At 52.6% G+C, this 14,282-nt stretch overlaps 1 long non-coding RNA gene across 3 annotated transcripts in view; it reads right to left on the bottom strand.

The window, feature by feature from the left end:
* Window positions 1-11,375: 11,375 nt before the first annotated feature.
* Window positions 11,376-14,282, bottom strand: part of LOC142829266 (uncharacterized) — a 32,016-nt gene continuing 29,109 nt past the window's right edge. For all 3 annotated transcript variants that reach the window (XR_012903709.1, XR_012903708.1, XR_012903707.1), the window contains one exon: window positions 11,376-11,529. This is a non-coding gene — a long non-coding RNA (uncharacterized LOC142829266). The remainder of the gene's footprint in view (window positions 11,530-14,282) is intronic.

The following is a 14,282-nucleotide window of genomic DNA, read 5'->3' on the forward strand; positions in this document are numbered from 1 at the left end:
GGAGAAAACTGAATTTTTGTTTTAAGTTTTACAGCACTTTATTATTTTTGTACTTTTTACACCAAACAGTTTCATTGCTCACCCGGTTATGATTAAGATGTTTAAACAAATGCGTTGCAATGGTAGAAAAAATATGGGTGTGTCAGAAAATTGTAGGTACTGGGGGGGAAGGGGTACTTTATAAAAAAAAAGGTTGTGAAACACTGACTTAGACCCCTTACAGGGAGAGCTAAGACCAAGGGAGTGCGAAAGCCTAAGCTGAGAGACAGCTGGCTTTATAGTTCACGCTGTAAAGGCTCCTCTACTATGCTCCCCAGGTTCAAATCTACCCAGTGGCAGTTATAACAGCACTTAGGTTGCTACAATTTGCATCCCTCCAGGGTGAGCTTTTTCACACTCCTGTTGTGAGGTGGCTCAATGTAAGCAGTAGGGATGTGAAAATGTGTTTAGCAATCCTAGCGGTGACATGGTTACACACCCTGCTGGCTCTTCAGAATAAAGTTTAAATAAAGCTTAAATAAGATTCATGCTGCAGCGCCCACAGTGAAGCCTCCCTGGGAGCCAGAGTGTAACCTGTGAGCGGGGCAGGGCGGGGCGAGGCGGGGCGGGGCAGGCCCATCATGGGAGCTGCTCCAGCCTCTACCAGTTAATCCTTTACATCCCTAGTAAGCAGCTATATAAACCTGCCCCAAGTATCCTTCACCTGGGGGACATGCTACCAGCATGCTTAGCTTCTGTATGCAGGGTCACAGCTGGCCTGGTTGTTAATTGCTGGCTTGGAGGGCTGCCCTGAGTTTTGGGGGTCCCTGTGGTGCCACCTCAACCATCGTATGGACCACAGGAAGATCCCCCTCTCAGCCATGGTGGTGAAACCCTGGGCAGCCTGTGGGATTACTGAGAGGCATGGCGCAGGGCGGCAGCAAGAGTCACACCCCCTCACTCTCACAGTGGCAGGCAGTGGGAAGTGGAGCACCCCAGTCTCAGCTCCTATCCCGCTCTGCTCCACTGTCCTGAGAGGAGTGGGCTGGGGCCGCCGGGGTCCTCTGCTTCCTGCTGCCATGGCGAAACAGAGCAACCTGGCTGGGGGATGGGTGGCAGGACGGAGCCACTGCTGCCACCCTGTGCCAGACCCCCCAGCTCACATCGCTTGGGGGAAGGAGTGCAATGGGGGCGAGAAGGGTTGGAGCAGGGGCTGGGGCAAGGAAGTTGCTTTGGGCCCTACACCTAAGGCATGAGGGAAGGGTTCCCCGCATCTCCCTAGAGGTGTCCCTGCTGGGAGTATTAAATGTCGTTAGGCCAGGAAGTGTCTTGTTAGTTGGTTCTGGTCTCCGCAAAGCTATACAGGTTGAACCTCGCAAATCCAGGACTCAATCCATGGTCCGGCATGAATGTTTGCTGGGCCAAAGAGCCCCAGGTGTGGGAGCCAGCTGAGAGAACACGGGGTGTGTGGAATCCCGGCTGGGCCAGCAGCAGCTTGGCAGGAGAACCCCGGTGTCAGTGGGGTCAGGCGGCCACGGAGCCCCGGCAGTGGGGGCGGTGACAGCTGGGGAACCCTGGGAACCCCCAGCAGCAGCAGGGCTGGGATGGCCAGGCAGCTCTGACCAGGAAACCCTCAGTGGAGGTGGGGCCAGGCAGCAGCTCGGGAGCTCCAGCAGGGGAACCCCAGCATCAGTGGGATCAGGCGGCATCGGGGAGCCTCCACTCCGGCTGGGGAATCCAAGTATCAGTGGGGTCAGGTGGCCACGGAGCCCCTGGCAGTGGGGCCGGCAGTGGCCGGGGAACCCTGGGAAACCCTCAGCAGTAGTGGGACCAGGCAGCAGCAGTGGGGCCAGTGGCAGCCAGGTTGGGTCTGGGAAATCCCAAGGAACTGCCAGAGGTAGTGGGGCTGGTGGCGGCCAGGTGGTCCTGGCTGGGAAACCCCTGAGAATTCCCGGGAGCAGCTAGTGGGCAGCAGGGCAGGGAGCCTCAGCCAAGCCAGATTTAGCAGGGCAGTGGTAGGGTGGGGAGGCCCAGCCTGGGGAGCCCCAGGGAAAGGAGCCAGCAGCGGGGCAGCTAGCAGGAGAACATTGACTTTCCCTAGTCCGGCAAATTCCTGGTCTGGGACAAGTTAGGTTCCCGGGGTGCTGGACAGAGGAGGTCCAGTCCACCCTGTAGTTTTATTTTACATGTAGCTAACTATGCCCAATACAAGCCTGTGTCTCCTGTTTCTTCCATCTCTGCCCTTCGTTAGAGCCCTTTATCCTCACTTTCCCTGCAAACACTTTGCAGTGCTGTGAGCCAAGTGGAGCCGGGAGCTGAGATGTGCTTCTCTCACCTGGCCCCAAGCTGCTGTAGTGACAGAGGGCTGAGATTGTCCCCTGGGCAGCCTACGCACTGAACCCCTCATTCCCAGCCTCACTCCAGAACAACGATTGGAACGTCTTGCTTTTAAACCCTTATTCCACCTGTAATGAGGTCAGCACCCACTTCTCAGGAGCACCTCCCTTTCTGGTCAGTAGTGAGCCTGCTGTTCTTTTAGTTCTCACAACAGATTGGCAACCGCCTCTCACAAGTGTCCCCCTGGAAGATGGTTGTTTGGTAGCTCTCCTGCAACGTCATGCTCACTGCCCTCCTGTCTGTCTCTAGATCTTTCTCATTGTCCTGTTATGGGGCTGTCACACCAAAGATTCCTTCCCAGAGACGCTGCCTTCCCTAACACTCCAACAGTGGCCATCTCAGTACCCTCAGAGGGTATGCCCTTTCACACACAATGCTGTGCATTATGACTCCTGGGGGAATTCAGCACTGCTGATCCCCTTGGATTTTTTCCCCCCTCTGCAAGGAATATATTTTGCTGGAGAAGTGCTGCAATGACACCTTTTGCCCACCAGGGGCTGCTATGGCACCAGAACAGACCAGAACAGCTAGCAGATGTGTTCCTTACAGCCCCCTTTCCACAAGAACAAATGAAGAGGCACAGGATATGGGGAGGGGAAGAGAGTGGGTCAAATGGAACTGCTCGGGGGATAAATAAGTTAGGGCTCAGAAGCGCTAGTGGGAGGAGACAGATTGGGATGGAGGCTGAATTGGAGGAGGGGTGCAGGGCCATCTGGGCACGGGGAAGGGGTGCATTGCTGCAGGGACACCTAGGAATGGAGGAGTAGGTTTAAGCTGAAATGGTTGAAGTGGCCTGTCACATCAACAGAGAAGGCCAGGGTGTGCATGCCTGTGGCATTCCTCAAAAATGCGTATAACTCTGCAGCCTATAGGGCTAATCTGCTTATTTGCCTATTGGTATATACATTTATGATTTCCTTATGGTTTTGATTATATGTTTGTTATAATAAGTCACGGTAGGTTTAAATTAGTAGTTTGGCTGTAACACAAGAGACTTACAGGTCTCGTCCTGCACATTGAGCTAAGGCAAAGTTAGTATTTTTGTCTGGGACCTTTCACTCAGATAGCAGTTAGCTCACATATGTCCAGGACTTTTCACTTAGCTAGATGGTGGTAAGATAAAGTGACTTTCTATGGTATAGGAGCTTTCAAGAATATCCTCAAACTTAGCAGGTACATCATTGCTTAGAAAAACCCCAAATAACCGGTTGTCACCTGACCGAATAAGCGAGTAAGACAGAAATAATAAATGTGATAGACAACCACAAAAGGCCCATGGTAATGAACTGATGAGTATGCTGATAAGTTGAGATCAATGATATACTGCCCTATGGGAAAAAGACACTTCCCCATTAGTGAGGTGAGAAAATACAAATAAGGAGAAAAGGAAACATCCTTGATGCAAAAGGAATATGCATCAAGCATAAGAACATCAGTGTAACGTATCATAAAAGTGGCACCCCAGCCTAGGGGCGGTAGGAGGAGATGTGGTCCTTGGAAGGTGTCGGAATGATGGGCATTGGTGGCGATGGGGAAGGTGTGGATGATGAGGAAGAAGATGGCTTACACACCTTGGGTTGTTCATGGTATGGAAATATAGATGTACATTCCCTATTTATCTTATGAAATTGGGGTGTCTGTGACTGTGCTAAATGTATTAACAAACTATATTTGCAAACATACAAGAGTACCTACAGTGTGAATGTTGCATCTGTGCACATTAGGCCACCCAACTAGGGATCTTAAACATCGGTTAATTGAATAGTCCAGTGGTCTCCAACCTTTTTACACCCAAGATCACTTTTTAAATGTCAGGACAAGCCAAGATCTACCCCAACCCTTTCCCACAACTCTACCCCTTCCTTGAGGCCCCACCCTCTCTGTTCCCCTTCTCTCCATCACTTGCTATCCCTGGCCCTTATACACTCTCAGGGTACAGCTACACTGCTGCTTTTTTTCAGCCGTGAAAAAAAAGAAAGAAGAAGTTTTTCCGACATTTGGCCCATCTAGACTGGGCCAAATGTAGGAAACCCAACTAAAATGATTAAGGGTTTGGAACGGGTCCCATATGAGGAGAGGTTAAAGCGACTGGGACTTTTCAGTTTAGAAAAGAGGCGACTGAGGGGGGATATGATAGAGGTCTATAAAATCATGAGTGGTGTGGAGAGGGCCGATAAAAAAAAGTTATTTATTAGTTCCCTAAATAGAAGAACTAGAGGACACCAAATGAAATTAATGGGTAGCAGGTTTAAAACTAATAAAAGAAAGTTCTTCTTCACACAGCGTGTAGTCAACCTGTGGAACGCCTTGCCAGAGGAGGCTGTGAAGGCTAGGACTATAACAGAGTTTAAAGAGAAGCTGGATAATTTCATGGAGGTTAGGTCCATAAAAGGCTATTAGCCAGGGGATAAAATGGTGTCCCTGGCCTCTGTTTGTCAGACGCTGGAGAGAGATGGCAGGAGACAAATCGCTTGATCATTGTCTTCGGTCCACCCTCTCTGGGGCACCTGGTACTGGCCACTGTCGGCAGACAGGATACTGGGCTAGAAGGACCTTTGGTCTGACCCAGTACGGCCCTTCTTATGTTATGTTAACCCCCCCCCCCCTTCTTTTGGAAGCTCCCTCATTCCTTGTGGAATACAGGGTCTGCCAAAAGAGCATGTTTGCCAGAAAAGCTCCTGCAGTCTCGCCGTACCCTCACTGGGTTGAGACAGGAGGTGCAGGCTCTGGGGTGGGAACGAGGGATTTAGGTGTGGGAAAGAGCAAGAGGTGCAAGCTCTGGGGGGGATTTGGATGCAGGAGGAGGTGGAGAAGGGGACGCTGGCTCAGGGAGGGGGATCTAGGCCGGGGAGTGCTGGGCTCAGGTGGAGGGTTGGAGTGCTGAGCAAGCCACAGGCTTGTGGATGTGAGGGTGCAGGAGTTTGGGTTGAGGGTGTGAGGTGCTCAGGGCAGAGAGGTTGGGAATATGATGGGCTCAGGACACAGATTTGCAGTGTGTGAATGGTGCAAGAGTGTTGTGGCAGAAGACTAAGGACGTGGGGGTGCAGGAGTTAGGGGATGTGAGAGGCTCAGGACAGGGGGTTCCAGTGTATGATAGGCTCAAATTTGGAGTTGGGGTGGGGGGTACAGGAGTGTTATGATGCTGTGGCCAGATGAGGCTTGTTGGGGGCTTGTTGGCCAGGCTTCATTTTTAAATACAATATTATGTAAAAAAAAAAAAGGTTTCATCATCGTCTTTATTTATGAGAAGGGCGGAGAACCTGTTTTGAGTCAGGGGTCACTGGCCCAAAGAAAAGTCAGTCGGGGCCACACAAGTGAGATACAAAAACACAACCCCTCCAAACCCCTCAAGCCTCACTAATGTGGCCCCAACTGTGCTGGTGGGTGCTGGGACAGGGTTCTGGGGAAGGGTGCCAATGGATGCTGGGACAGGGTACTTGTGGGTGCTGGGGCAGAGTACCTGTGAGGGTCTGGGTGGGGATGAGGAGACGGGGACCGATACCTGGGGATCCTTGAGCTGCACGCCAAGACCCAGGAAGTGCCCGGGCTGCTCCCCTGTCTCCCAAACAGCAACGCGGTACCTGCAACGCTGGTCCATCGCACGCCTGATGCCTTCCTGCATGGCGGGAGGGGGATTCCCGGACCGCGCCAGCCCCAACCTCTGGGACAGTGCACACCTTGCTTCTCCACTCCCCACAGCAGTGTGTGCTGCCCAAGCAGCTGAAGCTGGAGTGCTGGGGACTTTATTCCTCTGCTGCCTTCCTGCGTGGGGGGAGACGAGAGGGGGAGTCCCGGACTGCATAAGCCTCAACAGCTCGGGCAGCGCGCACTGCTGTGGGGAGCGGAGGAGCAAGGCGCGTGCTGCCCGAGCAGTCGGAGCCGGCGCAATCCCGGATCCCCACCCCCTCCCCCACGTACAGGAAGGCAGCAGGGGAACAAAGTCCCCAGCGCGCGATGGACTGGCATTTTAGGTACCGCGCAAGCTGTTGGTGCAGGGGGCAGAGCAGCACACACACTTCTGGGACCTGGCATGCAGCTGCAGAACTGCGCCCCAACCCTGCAGGAAGCCCTTGCTACTTCCATGGTCCCTGGAGGTAGCATCAGTGCGGCTTGCATCTTGTGGGTGGGGAACAGTGAGGGGGGGCCCCAAAGCCTCGCGATCAACTGGTCAAGCCTCCAGGATTGACTAGCCCATGGGTTCCCAAATTGGGGGGGCGTGCAGAAATTCCAGGGGGGGCACGAGGTGACCCAACCCCCCTTAAAATCCCCCCCCCCCCCAAGTTTTCCTGCTATTTTTGTTTTTCTGCCTCAGTCCGTTCCTTTTTTTTTTGCTCAACAAGTTTTGCTGTTATTGGGGGAGGGAGGCGTGAGGGTTTCTGAAAAATCGAAAAGGGGGCGTGATGCCAAAAAGTTTGGGAACCACTGGACCAGTTGATCACGATTGACGGGTTGGTGACCACAGGAATAGTCGATTAACCTCGTGAATTATTATTGGTTACTCGACTATTCTATAGTCCCTGGGGGTGGGGTCAGCAGCCAGTGAGCTCTGACCCCACTCCCGAGAACTCCCTGCCACTCGGTGCTGCTGCCTCTGTATCAGAGGCAGCAGCATGGGGTGCCACGTGGGAGCTGGTCCATGAGAAGAGCCAGTTTAAAAAACAGCTCCCCTTGCGGACCAGCTGCCTGTCACCTAATACAGAGGCAGCATCACGGAGTGGCAGGGGGTTCTCAGGAATGGGCAGCCACCCCTCTCCAGAGAGGGTGTGAGCTCTTGGACCCGGTGCAAGCCAGAACTTAGCTAGGCTGCCTGTCCACCCAGCTCCTAATACACTTTAAATGCAGAGCCACAGCAGGAGAAGGTCCTGGACTCGGCACAAGCCAGGAATGAGCCATGCTGCTAGCCAGCCTGCTAAAAATGTACTGGCAAGGTGGGGGTGGGTGGGGCATTAACCTATAAGCTTCTGCTTATCAGTTAAACAACTAGGCTGTGTCTAGACTGGCAAGTTTTTCTGCAAAAGCAGCTGCTTTTGCAGAAAAACTTGTCAGCTGTCTACACTGGCCGCTTGAATTTCCGCAGGAACACTGACGATCTCATGTAAGAAATCAGTGCTTCTTGCGGAAATACTATGCTGCTCCCGTTTGGGCAAAAGTCCTTTTGTGCAAAAGGGCCAGTGTAGCCAGCTCAGATTTGTTTTGCGCAAAAAAGCCCCGATCGCTAAAATGGCGATCGGGGCTTTTTTGCGCAAAAGCGCGTCTAGATTGGCACGGACGCTTTTCTGCAAAAAGTGCTTTTGCGGAAAAACGTCCTGCCAATCTAGACACTCTTTTCCGAAAATGCTTTTAACGGAAAACTTTTCCATTAAAAGCCTATGCGGAAAATCATGCCGGTCTAGACGTAGCCCTACACTATTACATCCCTATTCCCAACCATAGCATAACTGAATACTGGCTCTGATCGTGGGCCTCTTTCCCTGGCATTGTATGCACATATTCCTTCACACAAACTCTGATTTCCCAAGTCTGAGAGCTTGACCTCGGCCCAGCTGGCAGATGCTATTATGGACCAATAGGTCATCGCCACCCGCAGCTGTTTCCGAAAGAAAACTTTTGAGCCGTCTGTGTTGCAGTACCAGCCTGGACTGAAGAATGTTGACAAGTTTGATCCCCACTGGCACAAAGTCAGGGAGGCGAGCAGCCTCACCGAGCCCCTGGGAAAGACGGTGGGGGAAGAGGTTACTCCACGCCCTGGAAGGGGCGGGGCCTTGGGAAGAAGAGGTGGGGGTGGGGCTGGGTAGCCCGCAGCACTAACTCCCCCAGGCAGCCCTCAGTGCTGCCCAGAGCATGCCACACAGAGCTCCAGCGGTGATTTAAAGGGCTCCTGGCTCCAGTTGCCGCTGCTGCCAGGCCCTAGGGCAGTTGTCCCCTTTGCTCCTCCCTGCCTCGGCAGGCCTGTGCAAAGTGCAGCTGGGTGGATTACGCAGGGATAGGAAATCAAATTGAGGTTCAGATCCTGCAGACGTTTTACAGGCTCTCAGTGAGATCCCATTGTGGCAGGAGCCCCCTCTGCTATAGCGGACACAGTCAGAGTCATATCAAAACCTTTGCCACGCTCTGTGCTTCTCCCCCTTTCCAGGGGAATATATCAGGGATGTAAGTGAGTAGCTGACTAGTCAGTTACCTAGTAAGTTACTACTCACTTCCCCCGTCTCTTGTTGCCCCTGTGTGAGATGCAGCCGGGGATGCAGGAGGGGAACAGGAGCTGGCGCCATGGGGAGCTGGCTTAAAAGGGGAGGGGAGGATAGAGGAGGTTGCTCCGACATCAGTCCCTGTCCATGGGGGTCCCAGTGGAGAGCTGACCCTCCCCCACACCCCCACTGTGGACAGGAGCTGCTGCTGCCAAGCTGCCCATTTGCAGTGGCCTGGGCTGGCTGAGGGCAGCAGCTACTGCCAGAGCAGCCTCTGTTTGCAGTGGCTGGGGCTGGCCGCAGGCAGGGGCTGTTGCTGGAGTGGAGCAGCCTCTACCTGTGGCCAGCCCCAGCCGCCACAAATGGAGGCTGCTACACCCAGCGCGAGCCAGGACCAAGCAGTCACAGCTCATGCCAGTCCGGGAGTACTGCACCTCTGCATTTTTAATGTAGTAAGAGCCATCTTACTACATTTAACATTCAGAGCTGCTGTGGTCAGGTGCTGGCGTGAGCTGGGATGCTCAGTCCTGGCTCGCACTGAATTCAGGAGCCATGCAAGCTGCGGCCCTGCATTTTAAATATGGCTCTGGACCGCCTGGTGGCTCTTACTACATTTAAAATGCAGAGCCACAGTGGCCCAAAGCTGGCATGAGCTGTGACTGCTTAGTACCAGCTTAAGTTGACTCTGGGAACTACCCCTGCTGTGGCTCTGCAGAGCAGCCCTTATCAACTAATCCTCTAGTCAATACAAATTGTACTGACTACATGATTAGCCAAATAACTGCTCCTCAACATCCTGAGAATGTACCTCAGTCTGATGGCCCAGTCACTTCCTCAGTGTTGAGAGGGGGTGACAGGCCTTTGCATGCTAGCCTTGGCAGTCAGCCAGTTGCTCTGATCCTGCCCTGCACTGCTCTGTCCAAGGTGCTAGCTTTCTTCCTTCTTTTAGGCAGCCAGTGTTCCCTCCTTCTGCTCCAGAGAGCAACTGAACCTGCTCTGCCCTGGAGCTCTTGTTATATGGGCATGCCTGGCCCTGCTTGGCTGCTCCTTGCAGCCTGTCTTCTGTTGGCTGCTTTCTGCATAGCCTCCCCAGGGCTCCATTAACAGATGCCCCATCACACTGCGTAATGTCTTTGCACCTGAGAGCAGTAGTTGTCAAAGGCATCAACATCTTTCTTTGCCACATGGTGTTTCAGCGATAGTAACCTTACGCTGCTTAATAATGTCCATGTAGTGAGGGAAGGTGGCCTCCCTATGAGACTGCTAGGGAGGAACTCCTGTGTGCCCGCTGGTGGGCAACGCCAGGACACCTGCCCCACAGGAAGCAGAGGGGTAGGGCAGGAAATATAAAAGGTGGTTCATGCAGCTCAGTTGGGCTGGAGCTGCCAGAAGAGACAAGTGCTTCTTGCCCACTGCTGGGGCTTGAGTCTGAAGGGGACTCCTGCTGAGGACTCACCAGAGTTATCAACCAACCAGAGCACCAAGAAGCCGCTGGGGCTACTACTAGAGTACCCCAGGGAGATGGGGGATGACCCAAGCCACAGGTGCAGCACAAGGGAGTGTAGGAACTAGCCCAGGGACACCAAACTGTAATCCAGTTACGTTGTAGCCCAAACCCCAGCCAGCATATTTCAGTCGGATCCCGGTTGGCCTAATGGTGGAACATTCTACCACTGTTAAAGCCCTGGTCTAGGGCCCCTGCTATCCACCCCACCCCTGAGTGACAGCCTCTCCACCTTAGGCCATGGGGACTGCTGTATGCCAACACCAGGACATTGAACTGTCCCGTGCTCCACCCTGCCTGAGGCCTGACCTCCAGACTGTTCCTTGCTCCGCTCTGCCTGAGGGCCTGAGCTCCTAGGCTGGTTGTTGCTCTCCCCTGCTGCTGCCCAGCTCTGCGCCCATCCCCGGCCCTGGTCAGCCACCAGCCTGGCTCTGCTCCCGGCCGCTGGCCTCCCTGCCCCCAGTCTTCTGGCTGGCTCCCACTCCCAGTTTCTTAGGCTCTCTGATCTGGCAATGTCTGTGATCCTGCTGCCATGGCTTTTCTCCCTGAGTGCTTCAATTCCAAAATACCCACAGGGCCCCTGAGGATGCTGGACCACAGATGTTGCTGGACCAGAGAATCCCAGACAAGAAAGATTCAACTTATAGGGCCAGTAAATGTTCCCACTTATAACCAGAGCCACAGTCTCCGTACAAATGTAACACACTGGCCAAGCAGGGGAGCCGACAGCTATGCCAGGCCTCCGGGCAAACTGTGTGTGTGTGTGTGTGGGGAGGGGGGGGGACTGGCTCTGCATTCCTGGAAGGGGCGGGACCTTGGGCAGAAGGGGTGGGGCCAAAAGCAGTCCCGCCCTCAGTGCCGTCCAGATCGCAGCTCCTCCCCAGTGCTGCCTGGAGCACATCTACCTCCCCAGGAAGCCCTAAAAGACAGTGGGAGCGCACCGTGCAGCATCTCATTGGCAACTTAAAGGGCTTGGGGTCTGGGTACTGCTGCTCCTACATCAGCAGTGGCAGGAGGCCCGGGCCTCTGTGAATTGTCAGGCCCCTGGGCAACTGCCTCCTTCCCTCCCTCCCCTTCCCATCAGCAGGCCTGTGGTCAAGCCTTTGATGTCATGGGAAAATAAAACAGCAAGCATCAGTCCACTCTGCTTTAAATGAATGGCTTTCAGTGTCAACTTTCCTTTTGTTTGCTGCCATGCTTAAACATAGTGCAGTTAAACATTGAACGAGCTGGAGGCAGGGCTACAGCTTTCATCGGGGTAAATGACCCTGGGAACATACAGTGGAAAAAATATTTTTTTTCAAAAAGGAACATCCTCTCCATTTTTTTTTATTGGCAGAAACAGACAGCTCAAATTAAACAAACAAGGAATTAAGAAGAACCAGCCCATCATAAATTCATGGTGCAAAGTACTGGAGATCCCAGTGTGATACAAGCAGTTGAAATCTTGACACTTTTTGTACACTGAAAAATAAAACAAAATCAGTTCAAGTCAATCAAAACATTTTGTTTCAATTTCAACCCCTTCTTACTTTATACACTGCTTTTGACTTCAGTTAGTTGAAACTGAAAAAACAAAAGTTACTGCAAATCAGAAAAATCAGAAATGTTCACAGAAAAGAGTTCAGTTTCAAAACTTTTCTGAGGGTTTTGTGTGTTTGTTTAGAAATTCATTAAAACTGACCCTGTCCTACAAAAAGTTTCTTTTTGATGAACTGGCATTTTCTGGCCAAAAAAAAAAAAAGAGTTTTGTAAACACATTCCTAGCCGTTTCTGTGCTTCCCCTGCTGGTATCCCAAAACATAGAATCACAGAGTTTAAGGCTAAAAGGGACCATCCAATTGTTTGGTCTGACCCTCTGTATATCACAGGCCACCAACACCACCCAGCATCCACACACTAAATCTAATAACCAAATCAGACCAAAGTATTAGAGTCTACAGCAGACTAGACTATTATGTGCCACAGGCAGAGAACAGGACAGACTGAGGTGCACTGGTGCCTGAGACTCCAGCAATGGCAGGGAAATGAGTAGGTGAGATATACCCAGATACTTCTGGCAAGTGTCCCGCATCCACATGCTGCAGAGGAAAGTGAATCCCACCCAATTCCTTCCTGACCCCACATATAGCTATCAGTCCAGGGGTGGGAACCTTTTTTGGGCTGGGGGCCGCTGACCCACAGAAAAATCCATTGGGGGCTGCACACAGATGAGAAACAAAAATACCACTCACTAACGTTCTCCTGACTAAGAAGGAGAAAGACACTCCCCACAGTCTCCCTCACACATCAGAGCAGTGGTCCCCAACCATTTGAAGCTGCCGGGCGCCAGAAGGCGTGGCCGTTCGCCTGTCGGGCGCCAGAGGGCGGGGACACTCGCGCACCTGGGGGTGGGGCCGCGCATACGCCACACCCTCATGAGCCATGTGCCTGGGGCCAGCAACCCTATGCGCCACGTGGCCAAGGGCGGGAGGGCCGCCCATTCACAGCAAGCCTGGTGCCAGCATCCTCCAGAGCTACACGCCCAAAGCTGGCACTCCTTCCCCCATAGCTGCGTGCCCGGGGGCGGGGTGGCCAATTCGCCGCGCTCCCAGGGCCAGCGCCCCCCATAGCCGCACGCCCGGGGCCGGCGCCCTCCATAGCCATGCACCCGGAGGTGGGGCGGCCAATTCGCTGTGCGCCCGGGGGCCAGAGCACCCAATTCGCCACGTGCCCGGGGCCAGCTCCGGCACTGCACATGCGCCATGCGCCCGGGGTGGGGCCAGCCCCGAGCACTTGGTGGGCACAAACAAATGCCCCCGCGGGCGCCATGGCACCCACGGGCACTGTGATGGGGATCACTGCATCAGAGTCTAGGGAAGTCCAGGCTAGTAGATTTTGTGTGCTCCAGGGCAACAGGGGGAGGGGGAGAGAGCTGGAGCTGTAATGTACATGTAACCCACCCTCACCCATTTTGCCTAGTGCTCTGTCCCTGCTAAAGGTGGCTGGACCACAAAATAGAGGCTGATTTGACTGCTTTAGCCCTGGCTAACAGAGAGTCTCAGGAGCTGGATCCAGACAAGCCAAGACATCCAGACATTCAGCCCTCGAGCCTCAGGTTCCCCACCCCTGAATTTGACCCTGAACAGAAAATGCCCTTCCACTGAGCATCTATGCAATAGGTATTCACTGGGCCCAGAAAATGCCCATGCCCAGGGCACAGTTACATAGTGGCTGCAGGAACATCCCAGAAGAAGCTTGATTTCTTCCTGCCAGCATGTGAGACTCCGGAAAGAAAACTGGCTGTGCATGCAGAAGTGAAACTGACTGAGCACAAAGTATCTGTTTCATTTTCACTTTCTTTCCACCTCAGTCTCTTGGAGCATTGATCTGCAAGCCAAAGAACATCAGACAGCAGCTGGTCTGATGTTCCCACAGTAATGTACATGTAACCCACTCTCACTCATTCTGACTAGTGCTCTGTCCCTGCTAGAGGTGGCTGGACCACAAAATAGAGACTGATTTGCTTGCTTCAGCTGTAACTAACGGAGTTGTCCCTAGACTGGAACATCTTATGCCTTAACATCCAAAGGCCTCTGGGTCAATCCCTGCTGTTGACAACATACTTGCATTCCACAAAGAATGAATCATAATTAACAACATCCACTTCCACAACTGTTTTCTTAGTTATCCAGGTACCCTTCCTAAAACAGAGTCCTACTATTTGTTAGACCAGGGCACTGGAACTCAGGAACCTGGCATTCTATTCTCACCTTTGCTGAAATCCTTAACTGTAGTGCCTCGATTTCCCCAAATGAAACATGAGGGTAATAATAACGATGCACCCACTATTTTGAAAAATACTTTGAACATCTATGTATATAATACGTTGATTATGAATTGTAATCATTACTATTATTAAGTTATAATAATAATAATTATTAGTATCTTCCTGATTATGTGCTTGGTATGGCTGGAGGGTGAATAAAAAGGGTAAAGCAGAAAGAGAGTGAATGATAAAAACATGAATTTTGTTATGTTATTTGTATAGCACGAATAGCATGCATAGCACTGTATAGACAGGAATAGAGAGCAGGTCCTTCTCCTTGAAAGCTGACAATCTAAGCAGTCAATGTACAGATAGAGAGAAAAGGCCATAACAAAAGCCATGTACGTGGGTGGGGAGGTCTAGCATGTGCCATCAGGATACCATGACTTAAGAGGGATGGGGGCTGGTA

This window comes from Pelodiscus sinensis, chromosome 4, assembly GCF_049634645.1.
Source record: "Pelodiscus sinensis isolate JC-2024 chromosome 4, ASM4963464v1, whole genome shotgun sequence".
Taxonomy (NCBI): Eukaryota; Metazoa; Chordata; order Testudines; family Trionychidae; genus Pelodiscus; species Pelodiscus sinensis.